Source organism: Leopardus geoffroyi, chromosome C1, assembly GCF_018350155.1.
Source record: "Leopardus geoffroyi isolate Oge1 chromosome C1, O.geoffroyi_Oge1_pat1.0, whole genome shotgun sequence".
Taxonomy (NCBI): domain Eukaryota; kingdom Metazoa; phylum Chordata; class Mammalia; order Carnivora; family Felidae; genus Leopardus; species Leopardus geoffroyi.
Genome location: NC_059328.1, coordinates 210,161,928 through 210,185,671, shown reverse-complemented (window position 1 = coordinate 210,185,671; position 23,744 = coordinate 210,161,928). Strand labels below are relative to the sequence as shown.

At 42.1% G+C, this 23,744-nt stretch overlaps 1 protein-coding gene across 1 annotated transcript in view; it reads left to right on the top strand.

Annotated features, from left to right (window-relative positions):
* Positions 1 to 23,744, top strand: part of IRS1 (insulin receptor substrate 1) — a 64,109-nt gene that overhangs the window by 5,648 nt on the left and 34,717 nt on the right. The window lies entirely within an intron of this gene.

The window sequence follows — 23,744 nt, the reverse complement described above, 5'->3', positions numbered from 1 at the left end:
GCTGGTGTCTGAGACCCATTATTAGTTAAGAGTTATGGAAATTCACCCCAGCGTGTCTGCCTTACCGTTGTCTGCTCTTGCAAAGGCCTCAGGGAGACATCACCCAGATCGTTTGAGGACTACCGCACATCTTCTGTAAAATTACTTAACATTTTTTTGTGTGTGGAAGAGAAAGAGTATTGAGCTAGGGGAGCGCAGGGGACTGGTTTGATTTTGCATTGAATGTTAAAGCCCCTTCCTTTGGGGGGCATTTCTGGTTGGTCTTTAAAGGCAAGAGTAGACACCTCAGTAAATGTGGAAACTTAGCCTGTTACGTCTTCTGTGGCTAAGGCTCTACTGAAAATGAAAAACATTTGTAATAGGAAATCAGCCTGTCCTTCATTCCGTTGAGCCTGTTTTCTGGTGGTCATAATTGTGGGAAGAAGAGAGGAGTGCAGTTTGCAAATAATGTGATGAGTTGGCATTGTAGAAGTTTCCAGCATTTGGAAACACTTTATTCTGACGAACTGATTATCTTGTGATAGTCTTTTTGATATATGCTTCACAGAATGAGCTTTTAAAAGCATTATTCTTCGTAATGTGTGTCCATTCATAAGAAATTGTGCATTGGGTTTCTATTCATAGGTATTTGCTTATCATGTGGCCTCAGTCTCCTTGTTTCTAACAGCCTCTAATATTTGACCCCTATCCTTCTCTGTTTTCTAGAACAAGACATAGATATAAAAACATTCCGACTAAGATTTTAGAGGATATATTACACAAAGCATTATTTGATCAGTATTTAACCTTTATTTTCATGAGTCACTAGACGAGAGATTTAATTGTATATATCAACATCAGTTAAAAACTTTGGTTATTTTTAAATGATAAAAAAAAAAGCTTAGGGGAAAACCCCTCTAATCCTTTAACCGTTTGTGCTGCAAAGTGTTTCATTTATAAAGTAATGAGAGTTTGAAGGAAAAAAGAAAAAAACCCAGCAGAACCAACATTGTGGCCAGAGGGGAGTTGAAAGAGGGCAGGAAAGAAGAAATTCTCCTCACCGGCTTTCTTCGGTCTAACCGGTCTCTTTTTATGCAGAGTTTAAGAAATAATATTTGCTCTAAAAGAAACTGATGACCAAATAGAGTTTTCATCTTTTCAAGGGGCTTTAAAATGCAATCCCCTTTACGTGGAGGGTACCTTAAAAACCAACCAACCAAAGCCAAACGATTTTCTGAGCTTTCTTAGGGAGAGTATAATATTTTGGAACACGCATATAGTCATATCCCTAATAATCTGGGAGTAGCAGCACACCATGCTTTCACAGCACCATGGCAGAAAAATTCGACAGTGAGTATTGTACGATGTAAATGGCGAGATGAGAGGTGTGTGCGGGTGTGTTTTCTGTGAGGCACCGAATGCTGCTTGGCCTGCTTCCCATCGTGAATTCTGCTCACCTGCCTCTGCCCTGTTGAGTTTAAAGACAGTCCATTCTCCTCTGAAACACAAAAGCGGACCCGCCCCTGGCAAACAACTTTTCCCAGGAATGAGTATGCTGCTTTGTGAAAACATCCTTTTCCTAACTCCCTGGGCAATTTCTGTCTTTGCCTGCCTTGCTGTTGCTCAGGTAAAACCCGAAACTGGGAAGGAATGAGGCGCGCTTCCTCCTCACCCCCCCCCTCCCCATTTTATTAAACATTGCGGCTTCTCCAGTATTTTTCTCTATCAAAGGAGAACATTTGTGAGGCAGCTCAGGAGCTCAGAACTGGTGATTTTCCTTCTGATTGACCTCATGGCAGCTACCGGGTTTTGTCAACCTGTGTCTCCTCGGAGTTCTGTTTTTAGTTGTTTTCCGGCATCCCCTTCTCCCCTGTTCTTTGTTTCCCATCTCTTGTTTCCTGTTTCTGGCGTTGTCTTGTGTGTGTGTGTGTGTGTGTGTGTGTGTGCGCGCCTCATTTCAGAATCTCGCAGTCCTTGTGGCCTACTCTGCAGAGAGTGGGTTGAGAGCCCAAGAAAGAAGGCAGAAAGGACACAGCAGCCCAGTTTTTCAATTTGTTTTTTAGTTTTGAAACTGCAGCTCGGGCACATAGATCAGGCTTTGGCAAAGGCACAGACCCAAGCCACCCCTTTTAGGCCCCCCCCCCTTTTTTTTTCTTTTTTGGTCATTTTGTTATGATCCCTTCAAAAAAAAAAAAAAAAGGGAGGGGGGAGCATTTCTTTTCTTTCACTGCATTTCCTTGGGATTTCAAGGATTCCTACCTCCACGACTACCTCCCTCCTCCTCCCTCCTTCCCTTCCCCTCCCTGTGTGGCCTTTTTGTCTGGCGCATACCGTCTCAGCTCTGGCACTTTCCCGTTTCCCGGGTCACCTCCGCTTCCTGCATTCCTCCCTATTTATTTGGCACTTGGCTCCCCTCCCTCCTCCGAGCCCCTTGAGCCGGGGGTTGGGGAATCTGCAGCGGGGCTGAGGCCGCCCTCACAAACCTCCCACCCCGCCCACCTCCGGTCGCCTGGGGGCGCCGGGCTGCCTGGCCCCGTCCCCGCCCCGCCGGCCGCGTGGTGGTCGGGAGAGCCTGCTGAGCCCCGGCCCCTCGGTGCAGGACTGGCTCTGGGTGGGCGGGGCGGACGGGCGCGGATTGGCTCCCGCCAGAGCCAATCAGCGCGAGCATTGGCAGTACTGCGGAGGGCGCGGGGTGGGGCCTCGAGCGGGGGTCGGGCGGGGGCGGTGGGCTCGGGCCTCGGTCCGGGGTCTCCGCGGCAGCCGGCGGCCTGGGGCATGGGGGGCGCCAGTCGTCTACCTCTGTCCCTCCACCTCTTCCCTCTGGAGCCCGCGGAGCTGAGCCAAATGCGCGTCGCTCCCCCCGCCCCCTCCCCCACCCCACGCCCGGAGGATGTTATGCTCTCAGTCCTTATTCGTGCCTCCAGCCCAGAATCCCAAGAATGAGAAAGTCCAACCAGCCCACTGACAGAGGCCGGAAACACACACTTCCTCTTTTTTTTAATTGAGAAAAATCCAGGCCATGACCATGTGACATGCCCCATTTTGTTTCCCTCCTCCCTTTACTACGGTTTACTACGACGCCACTTTCCTTCATCTTCCTGTCTGGAAATCCAGGAGCACGTGGTTGTAGGATTGATTGGGTTGGCTCAAGATTCTTACATTTACGTCCCTTACTAATGGGAGGGAGGAGGGGGAAGAAAAAAACGGAGGAGGAAGTACAAGTGCCGTGGCTGGCACTGTTTGGGGAATCATTCAGGAAAAACTCATTTGGCTGGAAATTGCATTAGGGTCAACACCATATATCGAGCGGCTGCAGTTCGAAAAGCATGGAGCCAGATAAGATCAACAAAAACTGACCCCTCTAGGCCCAGGGGAGCTCCCAGTGAAATGAAAACGCCGGATATAGCTTGCAAATCATGAGAATCTAGAGATTCATTGCAAGGGCCTGGGTAGGGTTTGGTACTGAGGTTGGGGGAAACGCTGCTTAAGCTCTCAAAACCAGATTTGTTTTTTTGACCAGTGACAGCTCCGGGGAAAGATCATCAGGGGAGACTGGCTACCTTTCCTAAAAGCTTGCTAGGTTTGTGTTGTGGCCCTCACATAACCAACAGCATATGAGATGTATTACTTGAGGGGATGGAAAATGTGTTCAGATCTGTCCTTTCTAAAATAAAGGAAAATAAAAGAAATCCTCCCCTTCCCCTCTCACCAGCCAGCATCCCTCATGCATCACTGCAGCATAAGCCCCAAAGGCAGACGTTTTTTCCGTAGGTGTAAATGTAAGGAAGAAGCACCGCCCTGATGTAAATGCCATGCCTCATGCTGTTCTGAGCTGTGGGAGAGTTTCTCTGTTCCAGAAAACTTTGAACATCTAACAATCTTATTAATCTCTGCTCTCCTTGAAGTAGCATTTTAGGTTAAAAAAATAAATCCATAAAAAATTCTGTATATTGTAGTCGTTTCTCAGATTGCGCCCCCCCCCCCCCAAATGAAGACTATCTCCAATATTGCCTACAATAAAGGACTTGCAATTCAAAAGTTCATGTCTCCCCTGATCCTTGCTTCCTCCCTCCCACCCCCGGAGTGGTGGGGAGGTTATCAAAATTTCTGGAAAATAGCTTTATGCTATCTTCAATGATGGAATGGAAAAACCAGTTCCTGGAAGCCAGAGATCTTGGGTTGTAACACAGCCTGTGCCCTTCACTAGCTAAGCGACCTTGGGCAAGTCACTTAATTTCTCGGAACCTATTTCCTCATCGGTAACTCCAGAGTTTTGTTCTAAATTATTCTGACCTCTTTTGCAGCACTAAACATAGGAGTATTTTGGAGACAATAACTGATATTCTTTAATGGGTCAGTTGTAATGAGGATTCTTTCTGAAGAAGCTGTTGATGGGGTCATAATGAAGTGCATGAGAATATTCTGTTTCGTCCTGTTCTGGCTTTTGGATCACTCTTAATAGTTTTGATTCAGGACCTATTTTAACCTTTCTGGTTTGGAGGGGAGCAGATTTTAACAGACCTTAAGACAAGACCTCCAGACTGCACCAGCCTCAATTTTTCGAAACTTTTCTAGACTGAACTGGGCTCCTCCTCCTCTTTCCTTGTTGAAAACTCAAATGTGTGTGGGAATGCAAGTCGGCTGCAAGTTTCTTGCCTCCTAAGGTCAACTGTTGGAAGCATCCCACCCCACAGTACAGGTCAAGCTTTAACCAATCGATGCCTATGACATTATTCTGTTTCTTCTCTTAGAAATCACCCCCTTCTTATGTGGGTGGTCTGCTTATGGATAGTGTTTCTCATTTGTACCGTCAGAATCCTTCAGTGAGGTATCAGAGAGGAAACTTGAGAGGGCAAGTGAGGACTATAGGAAATCTTTTACAATTTTTTGTTTCAGCCTTGTTAGGTGTGTGAAAAGGCCCCATATTTCTCTTGCTGGCAGCCTGAGTGTCATCTAGCTTTTTTGTGTGTTCTCTTTTCCAATCCTTCTGCTACCTATCATGTATATTTCTTAGCTGTATAGTATATTAATGGTTTTTTTTTTTTATTTTGGTGGGTTGGTAACTTTAGGATAATGGGACACCTCCCAATTACAAGGTTTTGTTTTAAAGAAAGCTATTCTCTCAATTATTTCCTCATGTTACAAAGTTACTGGAAATTATATTCAAGGAAAATAGTGTCTTGTGAATTCAGTTTGAAGTCAGTTTCACACTAAAGATTCTGCAACCCTCTTTGCCACATCTACAATTATATACTTGATTTATTATTTCCTTATGAGTCCGTAGCTATGCGTCAGACTCTAAAAGCTCTTCTTAAAATGTTCTTGAAACATGTTTAGAAGTTGTAATCACGTTGAATTTTAATTTAACAGAATTACATTCTAGTATTGGTATGGGATATAATATTAGTATGCTAATTGCCAACTAATGAAATAGTTGCCCCCCAAAAAGTTATCATAAAGCTTTTTTGAATGATAGCTAGGAAATATCATCTACTTACTTCCATTCTTGTCTTGCAAGGTGGAGATGGGAGTATCTTGCCCGTTCTTGATTCATAGAAAAAAGGAAAAGATAGATTAGATGGGTATAAGGTACTGTCATCTATGGGGAAAGGAACATTTCCCATTTTAATAATATTCTTGCTTCAGGCTCTGCTATAATCTGTTTGTTAAAATAGAGTTGGTTGGATAAACGGTATTTGTGCTTCCTCAATGAGCCAGTGATCTTTGAATAATAGAGCTTTTAAAAATGATGTGTTGATGTTGAAAAGGCTGCTTTTCTTTTTCAACCCTCTTTCTGTATTTTCATTAATGATGGCAGTGGAATTGAATATGTGGGTCAGGCTATAATTTTAATTGGATCATTGCATCTGTCTTCAAGCGGAGAGGAAATTTTGTGGTTTTATTACCCCCACCCTGAATGTTTTATTGAGTAATGTTTTACTGAGTGAGCATTCATTGTTTTCCTTTTGCCATTCCTTGTTGGCTCGTTTGTTTGTTCCCCACTCTGTGTTGTACCTTCTGCCATCTACTCCTGGTCCTGTTTGAGCCAAACCCACATACATTGGATGCTAATTGGTTGGGCTGTAAAGAAGATGCCGGTAAACCCAAGTTCATAAACTTTTCCCCCTTGTTTTCTATTGACCAAAAAATACTTGGATGCGAGTTCTCTGATCTGCCCTGACATATTTAGGTCATGCTGCTGAATGAACAGTATCACTTAATCTTCAGAAATTGATAGTTGTGTTATGTTTGTTGAAATGATTAAAGAGACATCCCCCTGCCTTTTTTTTCTGTGAACGTAGATAGTGTGGCAAACAAATTATATTTTGCACAAAAAGTCATGATGCTTCTTTTTAGGAAAGTTACAATCCATGCGAGGTGGGCAAAAATTTGAGAAAAGACATTTATAAAAATATGACAGTTAAAGGTCTGCAAAATATTCATTAGTTACTCTGTCTTCAACTATTATTTGTCTTTTATTCTCTCATGATCATTTCCCTGTTCCCTTTTCAAATTATTTGAAGGGCTCATTAGGATAGCAGAAAATAATCATACTTACCCTTGAATTTTAGGGATTGTGGAGATAATCAGAAGAACTTTAGCTTCTCTGGTGCAAGACCAGAGGCCGCCTACCTCCCAAACTCAACATACATGATCTGCCCTCGGCCTAACAGGCCCCAGACCATGTTTTCTTGCTGGCCCCTCTCCCTCTTTTCCTCAACATACACCACTGAGCACCGATGGTGTTCCAATAGCACATATTTTCTTGTAAGCCGATGGGGGTGGACCCATGGAAGTGGAGGAGGGGGCGGAAAGGTGGTGAAGGCAGTTCAAGTAATTACCAAACTTCTTATGGCACAGCTTATCTGGGGGAAAAGAAACAAACCAAAAAACAAGATTCAGAACATGAAATCCATGAAAGTCAGCATTTTTCATAGCCTTACGGGGTGAATGTGCCCATCTACCTCAAAGGATTACGCTTTTCTCAGCCCTTCTAACCCTGCCTTCCTGGCTGGCAGTAACACCAGCATAATTAAATAGCTTATAAGGCTGTTGAAACTATTTGGAAGAGTGGCCCATTTTTGGATATTCAGCCGGCAAACGTAATATTAGCAGGAAGCAAGAGAAAGATCTCTTTGGCTCTTCTGTGCAGGCGAAGCGGCCAGGAGAGGGGGTCCAGGTGTTACAGGGACCAGAGTTCATGAGGACTTGCTGGAGGTTGGGCCATGTTACGAAGCCTGGGGTGAAGGTGGAGGCTGCAAAAGAAATTGTAAAAGTCTTTTCTTTCCGTCTTCGAAGTTCTATCATTCAAGGACTCCCCCCCCCCCCCCCCCCCCCCCCCCCCCCCCCCGCTTCGGGTGGGTGGTTTTTATTTTTAGTAGTGACAGGCTTTAACCCTCTGACCTCTGGTTCCTGTGCCTGCTTCTGGCTGGAAGTATAATCTCCTTTGAGGTTTTGTCATTGCTGTTTCTTCCGTGTGTTCCCTTGCACTCTCTCTGCTTTGAAGATGGGCAGTCGTATTTGTTTTTAAGGTTAGAGTTATTTCTTACAGGAACAAAAAAGCATTTCTTTTTTAAGACCACCAAGTCTTAGGATAGCTTGCCGGATCTAGTCACGTTATTTAAAAAAAAAAAAAAAAAAAGTGTCGGTGTGGGTAATTCGTGCGTGTGCTCTAAGTTTCAAGCAGTTGAAAACATTTTTTTTTTGTTTTTTTTAAGGTATAAAGTGAAAACTAAGCTTCCCTCCCGCTCTTGCTCCCCAGGTCGCCTTCCTCTAGGCCACCATCAATGCTGGATTTTGTTTATGTTTCCAGAGATGAACTGCTCATAAATTTTGAAGCTTAGTAATAGGGGGTTGGTTAAATGCCCAACTGCTCCAAGTCTTCCATGGAAGAACATGCTCAGATCCCCCATTTTTGCACCGAAGGAACACAGCAGAGAGCATGCCTCTTACAAGAGACTCACTGCCTTTTTTGTTAAGAGGAAAAAAGAAAAGTACTCTTTACTTTCCTTGCCTCTTGTGACTCTTTGGGACGCAATATAAAAAGCATAATCTAGTGTAACCCAGCGATGGAGGGAAAGCATTAGTTAGGAAATGATCTGCTTTTCTAATTTTGAAGCGTTTGTGCAAATTGATTATGAAGGGAAAAGGGTCTCAGTCTTCAAAGTGCAAGTCTTTATTATTCTGTTTTCTCCTCAGGGCACTTCCATGGTAGCTGGCCAGCATTTCCCCGCCCCCTCCAATGGAATGAACAACTAGTTCTTAATATAGTGTGGTAGGATTAACTATAAAGGTTAACGATCCTTTTGAAGGCTTTCTGGTCACCCAGGTCTCCTATTGGTGAGAGTTCAAAAGAATTAATACTTTCTATTGGAATGGTCTGAAAGATTGGGCAAACCATTTCAAATTCTGGGAGCAGGTTATTTTAGACATCATAATCGCACGTAAATAATACAATAAATTGCTTTTGTGATTTCCTCTCCAAGTATTAGTAACTTTGGAGAAAGTGAGTGGAATCTGTTCCATCTCCTGAGGAAATGTGTATCACTGTGTGTATGACAGAGATGATCTCTACTTTGTACCAGAGAGGCAGCCTAATGGTTAGACACATTTATGGCTGATGTCCTTTCTGATTGTGGTCCAGGTACGGTATGAATAGGATGGGGCAGTTCTTGTTACAAAATAGAAACTTTCGAGAACACGAGAACAGATAACATGTAAGTCATAATTACCAATATTTTTTTTATCATTTTTGGTGACTTGTTAATAAGAATATGCTAAAGGCAATAATACCGGGTTTTCTTCCAGATCCTCTGGAGTGAGGGATGAAATACAGCATGCAGGAACTTTTAAAACAGCTGTTAAAGAATTTAATATAGGAAGCAAGCTAATTTCTTAGGTGTATGCATCATTTGCCTTCATTAGGTGTACGCATCATTTGGGCTGTAAGAAACCACCCCAAGACCTGTTGCCTTAAGATATCTGTCATTTGTTAGATCCCAGTCCTGAGGGCTGGGAACCTGGGCTGCATTCAGCCGGGCAGTTCCTGTCTCACCTGGGTAAACTCCTGTGGTTGCAGTTGGTGGACGGTTGGCCGAGGGCTGGTTGGTTTACAGTGGTTTCCCTTACTTGTCTGGTGGATGATGCTGACCGTTGGCGCCTGCTGTTGGTTGAACCAGAGCAAGCTAACCCAAAGTTCGCGCAGTCCTTGGCTGAGCAACCAGCCGCAGCCAGAGGGGGCAGGAGTGCACAAGTACTTTTCAGTGCTCTGCTTACACCACTTTTGCGACTCTCCCATTGGCCGGAGCAAGTCACAAAGCCTTGCCGATTTCAAGGGATAGGAGAATAGACACTACTTCTTGATGGGAGAAGCCATTGTTTCTGACTTCTCCAATGTATGAGCGTATGTAGACGTGCAGTTGTTCATACCATCATTGACCACTTATCAGTTGCATGTTGAACGTTTAGAATAAGGTTATTCTTAAATGTGTATAATGAACATGCCTAGCTTTGGGTGAAACATCCCTGATTCCCTTTGTATGAAGTGTTATCGCTTTTTTCCTTCTAATTTTTCTTTGAAAAACACAAAAGCTTAGAAGGTCTCCACAAACTTTTATTGAGTTCATACTGTGAGCCGGGCACTGGGGACGGAAATAGGTGTGCCCCTGCCTTCCTGGTGCTTGTAGGAGGCAGAGAAGGAATTTCATTGCTGCAGAATGTGGTACGATGGGGAAGAAGGACACGGTGTTACGAAGTAGAATAATGGGAAACCACTTTAAATGTGGGGACAGGAAATGATTTGAGAAAATAGTACATAATATGGTTCTATCATTCAGGTTTGTGAAAGGAGAGCAAATATTTTTATATCACGTGTTCATGGGGCCAGGTGCAAATTCAGATCTTTTTTTTTAAGAGTTTGATTTCCCCCTTGAGATAGGCCTCTTATGGAATGAGTGAAAGCTGGAAGTTCACCTCTAAGAAAAACATGAAAAATGACTCCTGAGGTTTCTAGTATCAGAGGCTGTTGTGGACTACACTTTCTAACAGTCCTCAGGCAGTTCACACAGTCTTGGCGATGAAATGGGGCAGTAGAAAGGCGCCAAAGCCACAGGGCATCAGGCATCTTCCCTCTGCCCCTTCACCAACACCACCCTCTCCCCACGCATGTGGCAAGCTGGACCAGAGCAGAGCTTGTGCAGAGAACTAGACTTTTAGTGGGGAGTGGTGGAGAGTAACGGGTGAAATGGAGTCCAGGACTTTTCGACGGTTTGAAAGAGATTTTCCCACCTGAGCACAAACGTAGACTTTGGTAACGCAGAGTTGCTGGTTCTTGGGGAGCAAATGTTTGATGGTTGGCAGTATCCGAAGGCCAACCCTGTCCCAGATCTCTTACCAGGCAGTATTTCCATTTTTCTTACACCAGAGCCTCGAATGCCTTAAACGTTCCTGAGGTCAGAGAACAAAACAAAACTGGGACACTGGGTAACATATGTCACATCGGGAGGAGGGAAGGGAGATCCCTAAAGTGTTTTGAGGGGCTAGTTGAGTGGTGTATTTATATCCTGATCTTGACAGCTTGCACCCACCCCCCAGCTCCTCCTTGGCTTGCCCTCTGCCCCCTTCCCAATTCCAGCACACTCTTTGAACCGCAGTTAACAATACCTTCCTTTCAAAGCTGATCTCCTTCCCTCTGGTTAGATTAAGGTATATAAATATTACATTTTTTTCCCTAAAGAATGGGTAATGACTTTACTTCTGAAAATATTTTACTTTCGCTGGGAGTCATTGGGATTATAATGAAAACTTTCCCTTTTGCTAAGCTTTTCGTGTGTGTGTGTGTGTGTGTGTGTGTGTGTGTGTGTGTGTGTTTGGAGGCGAGGAGGGCTGGGGAGTGGAAACTACATTCCAATAAAAAGGGTTACATTCCTAAAACTAGGTCTTTAAAAATATTTTGCAGCCTGAGCCTTTGGTCCCTCACAAGTTCCTACAAGGGACAACCTTCAGACAGTGTATGGGCTTGTTGATTCTCGGGCCTTTGAACTGTGTGAGGAATGTGTCTCAAGACGGAAAAAGGAATGACTCCTGCTTTTAGGCTCTAGCCTGAAAGCTGGAAGAATGTTATTGTGTCTTCAAAGCCTGCTTCCCACCACGCTGTATTAGATGGGTTCTTGGAAAGCGTCTTTGCATGATCAAGTGTACAACAAAAGCCCGTGCCACCCAATTTGATCTAATTCAATGGCTACTTTTAGGTGGGTTTTAAATTAATGTGTCTCTTCTGTAAGAATACAGCCCCATTCCTCTGCTCCCTCTTTACCCCAGTTGAGATGATTTATAGTGACTCACTAGATTAGGAAACTTGAGGCCTTCCTTTTTGGGGTGGGGGGTGGGGGAGTGGGGATTGGGGAGCGGGGAATGTTACTTTAAAAAAAATAGTGGCAGTGGTATTTCAGAAGGTAAAGAGTTCTTAGCTCTGTAGAATTGAGAATAGATTTTCACTGTAGGTAAGTCAGATTGAATTTGCATTGTAAAATCAGTACATTTAAATGATCACAGAAAACATGTAGAGTATTTTATTTGCCTGGTTCAAGTGTACCTGGCACCCTCCCTCTCTCCTTTCTTTCAGAAATGTTCCCTCTTCCTGTGATGGTGGGAAAACCCTGGTGTCCAGGCACTCGGGCACTCTTACCTACTAACAATTGTGAGCTCTTTGAGCGTAGACTCCAGTATCTGAAGAGGGAAGGGCCCACAAGACACTTGGCCAGATTAAAAACTTGTTCATCAACAGTTCAGGGAGCAGTTATTGAATCAAGGCAGGGGATAACTTTAGAAAAAGTCTCAAAGAAAAACAATGCTGTGGGTATATTTTGAGTGCCTCCAACCATTTCATTCCCCAGATATCTTAAAAATCAAATTCAGGTTTACCATTGTGTTAAAAATAATCAAACCAAATTACAGGAGCTCTTGCAATCTGATATGACCGGATATCAAAAGCTTGGGTGAAATTAATTGCAGCCTCATCATTCATATGTCTGAAATGCTGGGGTGCTTCCTCTGTTTCCCCCAAACCCTTTTTTTTAAAGATTGATGGAAACTGCTTTGTTTTGACAAGATTTATTTCTCCGCTTCCAACAGGAGTTTAACCAACTTTTAGTCTGCTGAGAGAGTTCTTCTGATGTTAATTGTAGTTTACTAATCTAGGTCAGAGCTTACTTAGCATTCTCACTGATGAGGTTTAAAAGTATCAAAAGCAACGAGAAAATTATTTGAAAAATAATTATTGTATCACCATTACCTCTGCCTTTACAAAGAGGCTAGTTTGTTCTCTGTGCTTATTCCTTTTCTTCTTCCTGAGTATATCTTTGCTAATTAGCCCTTCTACTAAAATACTGGGACGATCTGGGGAAAGGAATTAAATTTAAATGAGTCCGTTCTGCCAGTGTGGCACGTTTTAGCTACTCTGCTACAATGTTATCCTGGGTCTGGGAAGTTGAACCTAATTGCCAAGGTAGGAGACTGCTCCCCCCACCCCCCGGGTTCTGTTTCCACACTCCATTGAGGCTGGGCTGGTTTGATGGCCGCAGTTCTAGAACGTGTATTGTAAACTAGTGTATCAGCTATTAGAGCAATTTTTCTTCAACGTTGCTTTTGCTATTTCAAGTGTGAAGCTAAAACTTAGAATCTAAGCAATTTTACACCTAGCAAAACCAGTTGTCACCCTTTGTTCTGAAACCCCAAATCTGTAATATAAATGCCTTCTGTTTTATTTTGAAGAGTATTTCCATTTTCTTGGCCAGTCATTTGACATTTATGCTACTTTCTAAATAAAACTTTGTAGTGTTTCCCAGCAGGTATATGCATCTGGTATTGGGCTAGGCTATTTCTGGCTCGACCAGCGTGGTTGACTGGGTTCGAATGCTTCATGCAGTGAGTTTGGCATTTGGTAGATACTGTTTGTTGTCGATACTGAATAAACGAATGTGGGGCCATATGTTTTTAAACCACAGTATGGGAAGTATGCCAGCACTTTATTTATCTGTAGACCAGAATCATATTCTGTTCAGGAGGACAGAGAGTGTTTCTCAACTCCATTGCCACGGCCTCACACTTACTTGGCGGGTACTTGTCTTAAATGTTTCCATTCGTTCCATAATCAAGCTGTTGTAATTAGCAAACCTGGATATTTAAAGAAAGCATAACTGGTCATGAAGACAGTGGTGAGGAATTGCCAAAGGCTCAAATGTTTGTAGACCAGACGTGAGAGAATGTTCTAATTAATACAACAAGGAGTTAGTGGGTTTCTGCTGAGTGCCAGGCATAGTCCTAAGTTCTGGACTCACAGCTGTGAAGAACAGACAGCCATTCGGGCCCTTGTAGAGCTTCTTTTCTCAAGGACAGGTTGAGGGAGTAAGCTGTCAAGGACCAGTTTTCCCAGAGGACAAAGGAGACACATTGAGAGATGTGACAAGGGCTTCTGGCCCCCCCCTTTATGGACTTGAGAGGTTGACAACATTGATTTGTACACACACTTTTACCTTAAAACTCATCACAGTCCTTTTGCCTGGATGTAAATACGTCATTGGGACTCTTTGTGGCTTATCAGTCATGACTAAGTTTACCTTGTGACTCACAAATGCAGCAAAGTCCAATTTTTCTGCTGTAATAGGGCTGTGTATGAGAGAGAAGGAAGTAAGAGTTGAAGCTGATGTGTCTCTGCTTGGAAGAGATGGTCTTACACGTAAAGTCAAGATCTGGAGCAGATGACAATGAGGGAAAAAGGGTGAGGGGTATTGATATCTCTGGGGGTCATGGCAAGGATGGGAACTGGCCATAGGTATGGCCACCATTGTGTGTTGGGCCACAGATGTGTGTTGGTGTCATGAACGAACCATAGCTCATGTTGCGATGTTGACATAATTTTCCCTGGGTGTCAAAACTTTTCTTTTGAACACCAGTGTGCAACACTGGTGATGTGTAATACCAATCCTTTTCTGAAATTTTGTCTGGAAATTCTGTTGGAAAAGTATTTAGTATACTTTCTCTGTGCTTATTACTTGTACAGAATGTTTGGGAGGACAGACCAAAATCTTGAAACTACTCCTCTATAGAAAGATTTTATTTTTATATTATTCTGTGTTTTGCTAGTAAGGATCTTCAAGCATATTCCTGTTAGAACCACAGATCACGAGAGGAAATCCCACAGTTTCAGGGAACATTTTCTAGTGGTTTAAAGCTTTTATGGTGAGATTTCTTTATAGCTGACTTAAGTCCCTTATTCTCAAGGGAGAGCATTTCCCTCATTCTGATTTTAGTAGTGGTGAGAAGTGATAACCCCTGTCTTTTTTTTTTAATTGGGTATGTAAATTTTATTTTTATCAGAGGGTTTAAATATATATATATATATATATAATCTACTGTAAAGGACAGTGAGGTTGTAAAAACAAATTAAAAAATAAAACATAATGACTACGTTTATTTATTTTAATGTTTATTTATTTTTGAGAGAGAGCATGCATGCAGGGGAGGGGAAGAGACAGCGAGCAGAGCTCAGATGTGGGGCTGGAACTCACGAACCTCCAGATCGTGACCTGAGCCAAAGTCAGTCACTTAAACCCCTGAGCTACCCAGGTGCCCCTTTAATGGCTAAGTTTAAATGTGCAGAAAATGATACAGGAAATCACAATAACCTTGGTGCTGGTGCTAGTCAGTTTGCTAAAAGAGGAAATAAGGCTGGAAATGATTTTAAACCAACTCTTCAAAGAAAATAGCCGTAAACATAAAATGTTTCATAAGTGATTAGACAATGCTCATTAAACTGGATATGACTTTCTGGGTTTCAAATATGATATATATTCATTAGCTGAAATTTATTTATAGAGTCACATTCTTCTGAAAGAAACTTTTTATATTCTGTTTTTTATTATATTTTATGTTATGTATTTTTAAAGAAATATTTTATATTTTATAATTTACTTTTCTACCAGTAACGACAGTGTACCCAGTACAATTACAATTTGGGGCTCTTTAAAGAGTTTACTTTTAAGTAATCTCTACACCCAACATGAGGCCTGAACTCACAACCCCGGGATCAAGAGTCGTGCCCTCCACCCCACTACGCCAGCCAGGCACCCCCAATTTAGGGATCTTTTATGTGGCCAGGAGATTTAAAGGTGTTTGAAAACCAGTTGGGAGAGCTGCTGAATATTTATACAATTCGGTTTTTCAAGTAAACTTGTTTCATCGTTCATTTTTAACTCAGTATTTTTTTTTTTAAGTGTTCCCTTTGTGACACTACAAGATGCCCCAGGATCATCTGATTTATTTTCTGCCCTAGCCCTAGAATCTTCCATTTCTCCAAGAAGCCCTGGATCCTTTCCTTGGTGAATTGTATTAGGGACCAACATAGTGGCACTAGCTGTGTTTGTTGCTCCGGGTGTCATTTATTTTCTGCCCTCCCAGTTGCCAGAGTGAGGAAACACGTGTGTGTATATTACACCCTATAGATACAGACATACCTACAAATATGTCTATATGTAACCATCTGGATCTATACCAAACTACACGAGTTCATACTGATGTCTCTTAACTCTAATGGATTTCCATATGGATTCTTCTAGCTTTCCCCCTTGGTTATCTGTCACCTCCCACCCCCAACTGTGGGAAACTTTGCTCTCACCATCCTCCCTCCCTTCACTTCCTTGTTGGAATCTACCTCGTGCGTATGCATGCCAGTTTCAGAATTGTTAACTTGTGCCCTATAGGAAACAACTTGATCAACCAGAGCGGGGTGCTTATGTATAGTTTCTTTTGCCTTAAGTCTTACAGATTCCCTTCCTTTCCAAAGTTGCTTTAGTCAGTATCTTCTTCCTTGGCCCCCTTCAGTGAGGTAGTTTCATGTGTTTGTAATGCATTTTGACTCTTCTGTCCCATTCTGTGTTCTACCTGTGATCACTGACTTTTTTTTTTGTAGGATCCCTTAGAATATTTTTTAAAATGTTTTTTAATGTTTATTTTTGAGAGAGAGAAGAGAGAGAAGAGAGCATGAGCAGGAGGGGTAGAGAGAGAGAGGGAGACACAGAATCCGAAGCAGGCTCCAGACTCTGAGCTGTCAGCACAGAGCCCAACGTGGGACCCGGGGCTCGAACTCACGAAGCGTGAGATCCTGACCTGAGCTGAAGTCGGACGCTCAACGACTGAGCCACCCAGGCGCCTCTGTGATCACTGACTTCTTAATGATTTTTAAAAATTTGCAGACATTAAGGTTTATTCTTTTTTTATGTTTATTTATTTATTTATTTTTTTTTTTTTTGAGAGAAAGAGAGTGCAAGTCAGACAGAGAGAGAGAGAGAGAGAGAGAGAGAGAGAGAATCCAAAGCAGGCTCCAGGTTCTGAACTGTCAGCACAGAGCCCCACGCGAGGCTTGAACCCATGACCCATGAGATCATGACCCTGGGCTGAAGTCTGCGCTTAACCAACTGAGCCACCCAGGGGCCCCCACGTTCTTCCCATTTTAATCTGCTCTATGTCAGTATTTATTTGTGCAGCCACAGAGCATTATAGATTTTTGTACCACCTTGGAGCTACTGTGATTGTCACAGCCTGTTTCAGCTTTCTTCTTTGAAGGGTCTAGATATTTGGGCGTTTGAAACTGTGTTGTTTGAATCCTCCTACTGGTCATCTTTTAAAAACCCTATTTTGTAATCTTGCCTCACTGTAGATATTTATAAAATCTTCACTTTTACTTTGCCGTAGTTGATTGACGGGGCTCAAGGAAACGAGTTAATACAGTTAATTTGAGCCTGGTCATCATCAGTTCCTAGACACCCGGTGGGAATCTGGAACTGGCCACACACTGCTGCCTGGGCTGGGCACAACAGCATGGGTCGCAGGAGGCAGCCACAGGGCTCAGCCCCATCTGAATTTGTCCTCTGGGGACAGGGCTTTCTTTGCTGGACTGCAGGAAACTGTTTCTGGGCTTAAAAAGGCCACTTTGTGGTAAATTGGTGCTTATCACCTTTGCAGGAAAAAAGCAGCTACTTAGCAACTGGCCGAAAGGGGCTCGCGGATCGTATTTACAGAGTCTTTTAACACTCAACCAGGTTTTTTTTGGTTTTGGGGTTTGTATGTTTGTTTGTTCTGTTTTGGTTTTTGATCATTTACTACAAGCAAAGTGTAATCAGCCTTAAGGCTGCTCTCTCCTGGGGTGGCTACCCTTGACCCAGACAACTGTGCTTCCCACCAGGAGAGCAGGTGTGCTGTGGGGCAGGTACTCAGAGGGGGGAGTGACAGGGGAGCCACAAAGGCACAGATGTGTGGGTCAAATGCTAGGACACAAAAGACAAATAAAATCCAGGTCATTTATGTTTCATAGTCTTATTCCCTACAGTCTTTTTTTTTTTTTTTTTTCTTTAAAAACACAGACATTGATTTTTTTCTCACCCTCTGAAATTGTCTCAACTTGTGTTTCTGGCAATAGAATTCCTGACATACTAGATCATAAAGATTACTGCTAGGCGTATTTTATATCTGTGTGTGTGTGTGTGTGTGTGTGTGTGTGTGTGTGTGTTTTCTCCATATATTTAACCTTGGGTTACATGTGTAATTTTTCAAACATTCCCTTGTAATCAGTTTTGTTGCCTGTACTTGTTGACTGTGAAAGCCTCTGGAAAAGTTGTTTGAAGTACAGGAGACTCACGGGTTTCTTTGTACGTGTCCTTTTCACCAAAATGAACCTGGATGAAAGTTGTTTTTAAAACCGCTTAAAAACCTACTGACCTAAAATACATCTTATGCCCTTTTTTAACCTTATATTGAAAACAGGCATGTATACCTGCTAATGCCCGTGATTTCAAAATGCCCAGAAATATCCAAATAGCGTCCCACAGGTCATTGACTAGAGACGTTCATGGTATCCTCCATAGAGTTTCTGGCGCTGCTCGATTTTGCACATTCCAGATTGTCACCAGAGTCTAAAAAGAATTAGTATGCCTGGACTGTATTTGCATTTAGAGTGTTAGCAACCCTCCAGAGTACACACACTGGGCTATTTATGAAGCAACTTCAGCTGACAGCTGAAGATCAGAAGATTCTATTTTGGGAAGTGTCCTAAATGTGAGGTTCTGTGGTGAAAAAATTTAGTGCCCTACAGATAAGAATACTTAAAACAGGAAGCAGTGGTAATTTATTGCTTCCTGTGTAAGTATCCTTATCACTATGATAAGCTTTAGGTTTCAGTTCTGCTTTTCTGATCCCAAGATTTCTCTTCTTGTAATCAGCTCCTGTAAGAGGATTACAGATAATAATAATAATAATAATGATAATAATAAATATAGGGAAATGTACAAATCTGGTGTTTGCAGGTGGGGCGGGGTACGGGGAGACAATTTACCAGCATGATTTTTCCTGTCTTGAGAAGAGTCTTTCATTTCCAGCCACTCAGTAGTGTTTGGTAGGCTAAGACAAAAACTATACCACCATTGGCTCATTCCCTTGGCTCTGTCTGTTGCACGCGTGTGCATATGGCATCGATTCCAGGTTAGCATAATGCAAGGCTGGGTTGACTGTGGCTCATGAAAGGTTGGATGATGGGATAGACCAGCATGGATAAGAAAAGAGGAGATGGGAATTTTATTCCTGATCCTGCCACTTCCTGGGATCTACCATTTTTGACCTAATTTTCTGGTTCATAAAATTAGGGGTAGTAATAATAGTTCCCCAATCAATCTGATAGCGTTGTTCCAAGGAGCAAGTGAAGGAATATATGGAAGCTCATTTACAAGCTGAATTGCCTTGGGAACCTGTGGTTTATAGTGGTTTCCCTTAAATCCACCCCTCCCCTTTAGCTCGTAGGACACGAGGGTACTTTTGACTCATGTTCCTTCCTTAGTAATAGTATGTTTCAAATTCAGTCAGCTTCCTAGATTTCTTGGCTGGACGACTATATTGTCATTGTACCTGAGAAGATGCATCAATGTTGACTCTCTAGTGGAGATATTTGTTTCATGAAGTAGGAGTCTGTTGTGCTGTTAAATTCTAGGGAGCTGCGTTGCATTTATTAGCTTGGCATAGAGAAATCAAAGTTCTACATATGGGCTAAATTATTTTATAAGCTGTAAGTATAAATCAGGATTAAAGAGTGAAACGTATTTATTACATTTTAAAAGGAAGTATGTACATGCATTTTATAGTTCCTATGGATTTAATTATATACTAAATATGGAAAATAAAAGTATTACTGGGTAGCACTGAATATTTACTTCCACAGCACTCGAGTTGATAAATGTCTTTGCTCTTGAACCTGTGCCTTCTTTGCCAGAGAGATCTGGTGCGATGCGCTGTGCCAAGCAGGAAGGACAGCCATCCTAAAGAGATGGGTGAAGGAAAGCCAATAGCACTCAACGTACTTACGTAAAGGTTGGTCATAGGTTCTCGATGGCATAACTTACTCTTCCTAAAGAAAGGGAGCTTTGGAGAGCAAAAACCAGCTAAATCATCTCCTATTCACTCCTGCTCTTGCAAAGTGACTTTTTGTAGTGTTGGCTGTGTTGTGATTTTAAAGGGTGCCATGTTTTTATGGAGGAGAGTGAATATTCAGTTGTGAGCTCATTCTTGGTCCTGACTCGCCTTTGTCAAGGTCACAGGTTTGTGGGAAAGATGACGATGATAGGGTACACATGGCTGTAGAGGAGTCTACAGTTGGGTCCCCTTTCCTGTCCTCAAGTGTATGACATTGGCCAGCTCTCCAGAGTAATTATGTCAGTGGCTCACTGGGCTCATATGTGTTCCAAAATTATTTCAGAGCATTGGCTCCATTGGTCAAGGACAAACAGAGATAAAATGAGAAGAACAAAGGGTAGGTTGGAGAAGGAGTAAAATTCATGTGGCGGTTTTGTAGACAGCCACTGACCAGAGTTAATTACTAATTTATAATTACCCAGGGGTCAGGAGTTTGAATTTTAGTTATTTCGCTGTTTTGTTTTCCACATAGAGTGGGTTATGTGAACTATTATATGAATCTTTGAATTTAGTAAGAAAAATACTAGGCTGAAAGTGTCCCTAAAGATGATAACACTTCAAACATTCATTCTATGGTTAAATAAATTCAGGTCCAGAGAAGTGAAGTCAGTTGCTTAAGATGATACAGCTGTTTCATGGTAGAATCAGCAGAGAACCCTAATATATTATCTCCAGCTTGATGCTTTCTCCACCCCCCCCACCCCCTGCCATGCTATACTGCATAAAGACATTCATGCATATAGTGCCTTGTTGATTTTATGTATATATAATGTTACACATGTTGCATACATATATGTGTGCCCAGAGGGTATACACTGTAGATTTAATTGTTCATTTATTTGTTCCTCAAATAGTTAATAATGCTAGGCACTGTTTTGGGTGCTAGGGATATAGCTGGGAATAAGAACTAGTTTCTGCCCTCATGAAGTTTATATTCTAGTGGGACAGACAATAAACAGATACAGTTATTTCAGATACAGTTATTTCTGATAGTGGTAAGTACTCGTCGGTAAAAATCCAGCAGGGTGGAGATAATGGGCAAAATGCACCATCATCAGTTTATCAAAGCAGCTAAGTGGACCACACTCAAATTTAGTTTTAATTTATTGTTATTGAGGTCGTTTTGAAAAATTCGATTGGGCAAGAAGCATTTGGGTTTTCAAAGACATGTTTGGGGAAAAATTATAGTTTATGAGAATAATTAAAGGATTTAAAAGATTGCTTGTTAAATGAAGTTTCCTCTTTTATATGCAGAGTATTTGATTATTAACCCTCCATGAAAATAATTCATGAGCATTGGTAATTAACTGCCTGTATCCATGACTTAGCCAGCCCTATCCGTAAAGTTTTAAAAATGCATTTATGACTGGCAGGAATTTATTAGTGCTCTTTTTTCAGCATCCTCTTTCCTTTCTGGGGGAGGAGAGGACTAGATTTCCCAGTGTTTGCACTGCTCTGCTCATCTAGGAGAGCCCTGAAAATGGTGATGCTGTATTTTATATAACTCGGAAGGACTTATTTTAAATAATAGTAAGGCAATCAATGGATGATATGTCTAAACTAAGATAAATGTATGCTGGTTATCAATGAATAGCCCTGGTTCCTTGGTAAAAGTTGGAAGACTCTTATTTCATTGGCTTATGACTTATTTTTATAGGTACCTGTTCTCCCCACAGTTGTAGATAAAGAGTTTTCTGGAGATAATGACCAGAGTAGTCCTTGCCTATTTTCCCCACTACACAGATCCCTTTGTCAAGTGACTTTGATGTTATGGTAATGGTTGATAAGTTGTTGCTTCTGAAATGGAAGTTAAGTCTCCAGCCTCCTGTGAAGCTCTTAGGGAGCCTAAAATGACATGTCCTGCAGGTCTAGGTCTTGTATTCATAAACTGGTTGGCTGGAAGGACAGGCCCGGAAATGGCTCTCTGGTCCCATGGGGCGCTGGGGACCTGCATTGTTTTGGTCTAACATTTGGACTTTCTGAAAACCCTCTGTGTAGCCTGGCTTGAGCTCCTTTTTCCTTTCGGTCGCTGATCATTCGAACCTGGATTCTCCTGATTTTAGTGTCCATATCCTTCATGGCCCATGTCCTTTCTTGGCTGGTCAAGGGCCTGTGTCCTAATTGTCTTCAGTTCATTGTTCATGACTCTTTTCTGAGCGTGCTCCATTGACTGCAATCTTTGGCATATCTTCTGTGCTTTAAGAGCATACTTGTGGCCACAGAGCAATTTGGTGATGGTGATAGTGTTGAGTTAGGAGAACTCTAATATCAGTTTCTAGGTTCTGGTGGTTTTTCCAGTGGCGTAAACAATTTTGAAGTATACTGAATATAGTCACATAAAATATATAGAATGTGAGTAGTCCCATTATGGCCAAACAACACATCAGTCAGCTCTGATGACTTTAAAGAAGAATCAAGATCTTTGTAAATTTCTGAGGGCCTCCAGATTGGTTTGGTAACAGCGAGAGCTTAGTTCCAAGTAGACTTGAAGGTCAGCAAATATCGAGGAATACTGAAGGCAATTTTATCAATCACCTTTAGACATTCTCTGTAGTACACAAACACCTAAGTCTTTGATTAGCCCTTTGGCTTTGGTTTGGTTTATTTTCATCTTATCAATGGTTATTTGCTTATTATATTCATTACTGTCTCATTATTTCATAAAATATATTTGTGTCAAGGCAACTAATATATGTCCAGTTATTCATTGCATAGGTATTTACTTGTTGACTAACCTACCACGTACCCAGCTACTTTGGAAGATGGAGACTCCAGTAAATTAGGCAGAATTAGGTTTTTATCATCATGACATATATATTACCGTAGTGGAAGAGACAAATGATAAACAAGTAAACAAAAGCATGTAATTTCACGGAGTAAGACCTACCAGGAAAATTAAGTCGTGCACAGTGATGGAGAAGAAGGGGTAGAGCGGGCTATTTCTGATAAGAGTAGTCAGAAAGGAAGCATTTGAGCAAACACCTGAGTGAAGTGAAAGAGAAGCTCCTGTACCTATGTGCTTGTGAAGAGTGTTCTGAGGAGCAGCAGATGGGAGTCCTACAAAGGGAACAATCCCAGTACGTTCCAGTGCATCTGGAACAACCAAGAGAGGGGTAGCAGACGCAACAGGAGTAGTAGGTTAGAGCCAGATCTTGGAGGGCTTGATAGGTCGTGGTGAGTGGTTTGGATTTCATTCTTGTGAGATGGAAAGCCCAGTCAGAAGGTTAACATACGTGCCAGGAGCACCCTACATGCCTACCAAGGATTCTACTGGAGACACATGGAGTTCGTCTGTATAATCTCTTACTGGTCACCTCTTTACTTTCAATTGAGCCAGTCAGCTGCGGCCTCTTCCATGAACTAAAGCCACCTTCGACCTAGGTTTTCATAGATCCGTTCCTAGAATTGCTTAGGCACATTTTAGGGGTACCTCCAGGAGATTTCATCTTCGGTCTTGCCACAGCAGCATGTTGCCCAAGCCGCTGAGATGCCCGTGGGCCAAACCAGCCCCTTTGGATATTGTCACTACAGTTTAGTTGTCATTCCAAGACTTTCTGGATGCTTGGCCACCCACCTAATGATCCTTGACACATTCCTGGCAAGACACGCCTACTCTGGTTTCTTTACAGCCAGATCACAATTCTTTGGAGAATGGCAAAGCCCCTTTCATCTAGGGTAGGGTTCTTGATTGAAGCCTCCGTCAAGCATTCTAGCTGCAAATAATTTAAGCCAGTTTTTATCTACCTTGATTTGGTCATTTTTGTTTTGGAATCCATGTCACCTGACATGATCCGTTCACATATTGGCCTTATTAGTGCTTTCATTTATTTCAGCCCTCTTTTTTATCTTAAGTGGTTTTTAGGTTATGGGATCCAAATTTAGACTTGCTGATAACAGTTGGATGCTAGCGGACTGGCATTGAGTGGAAGTCTGTATGTTTTAGGAAGTACAGTATTAGTTCGTTTTAATCCTTTGATCTTCCTGTATGCTGGATACTAGTCTGCTCTAACACCTACATTCAGAGCACTTTTTTTTCCTGTGACATTTAAAAGCTGTAATGGAAACATATGGCACCAATCAGGTAGAGTGAGTTAGCTTTGACTTTTATTGCTTTTTTTTTTTTTTTTTAAACTGGATTTTACCTACTTCCTGGAAAATGTTGGCCGAGTTCACTTTTAATGATGTTTTGGATATGCCATTTGCTTTGAGGTGTTAACTCTGTGATCTTTCTTGTTTTGAGCTGCTCTGGACAG